Source organism: Carlito syrichta, unplaced genomic scaffold (genome assembly GCF_000164805.1).
Source record: "Carlito syrichta isolate Samal-C Ts95f unplaced genomic scaffold, Tarsius_syrichta-2.0.1 Scaffold135665, whole genome shotgun sequence".
In the NCBI taxonomy this organism is placed as follows: domain Eukaryota; kingdom Metazoa; phylum Chordata; class Mammalia; order Primates; family Tarsiidae; genus Carlito; species Carlito syrichta.
The window spans coordinates 27,679-28,996 of NW_007079761.1; positions in this window are offsets into that span (position 1 = coordinate 27,679).

Consider the following 1,318-nt stretch of genomic DNA (forward strand, 5'->3'; position numbering starts at 1 on the left):
GCCCTGGAAAGGTCACGACCCCTCGGAGGCCGCACGAGCTCAGTTGTGAAGAGAGAGACGATCACCCCTCGTCCGTGCGGCAGGTGCTGACGTGTCCGAGGCACCTGGGCTGGGGACGCGCGCGGGCTGGTCTCGTGCCGGTGGGGTGGGTGGCCGAGACCTGGGGTAAGGCTGAGTGTGGCCGGGGCGAGATGGCAGCGGAGGGAGGGAGGAGGGGGAGGACCCGAGGGCCGTGGGCCCCCTGTGGGGGGGCCAGGGCCCATGTTGGCTGCCCTGGACACGGGGCCACGGGAGCACCACAGAGGAATGCCTAAGGGTGCCCTGCCTGCCCTGAGCACCCCCTGCAGACCTGGCCATGAGGGTGTGGGTGTGGCGCCCGCCAGAAAGCCTGCCTCTAGCAGGAAGCCCGGAACGCAGGCCAGACAGGAGGCTGCTGCTCACGAGCTGGACCGGGTGAGGCTGCAGGGCTGCCCTGGGGACGAGGGTCCAGGCTCGCTCAGCAGGCAAGCGGGCCTCCCCAACCTTGGTTTTCTCAGCCTCCCACATGGGACTTAGCCTGGGGAGCCCTTTTTCCTAGCCAAATCTTTCCTCTTCTGAGCGCCAGTGGCACTCTGCCCCAGGCTTGCAGGGGGAGTGGTGTTTCTGCAGAAGTTGCTTCTGAACTCAGGAGCAGCTGGGAGGTCCCTGGGCCTCCGCTGAGAGGGAGCAGAGGTCTTCCCGGCACAGCGCCCTCCCGGGTCCGTCCCACCAGGCTCCTGCAGTCCAGCCAAGACCCACCCTGCTGGCCGGCAGCAGGAGGCGGCAAGGCTGCGGGAGGCACACGCGTGGGCAGGCCCGGCTGGTGGCCGACCGCTGAGTGCTCTCACAGGGACAGGTGCCGGTCCTGCTGCTTACACTCCTTGCCAAGGGGGTCTCTGGGACTGCTCCTCCCAGGCAAGGGTGCCCGCCCCCGCCCCAGAAGAACCCAGCCGATGGGGAGGCGGTAGCGTGAGCCCTGCGGAGCTCCAGGCCAGATCCCCCGGGGCTCCTCCTGCCAGGCCACCTGAGCTGTCGGACGCGTGGGTGTCTCAGAAAGGCCCACGTGCCCCCGCTGTGGCGATTCCTGGGCAGCTTTGGTGGTCGCCGCAGACACCACCCCTTCTTCTCCCCCTCCCCCCATCTCTGGGCGGCAGGGAGCCAGAGAGCCCTGACCCCGTTTCTCCGCAGAAAGTGGCCGCAGAGGGCGGCGTACCCAGACACACCACTGTAGGCCTGGAGCCCGCACACTGGCTGGACAGGACGGCTGCTCCCACCTGCTGGAGAGTGGCCTTGGAAGGGG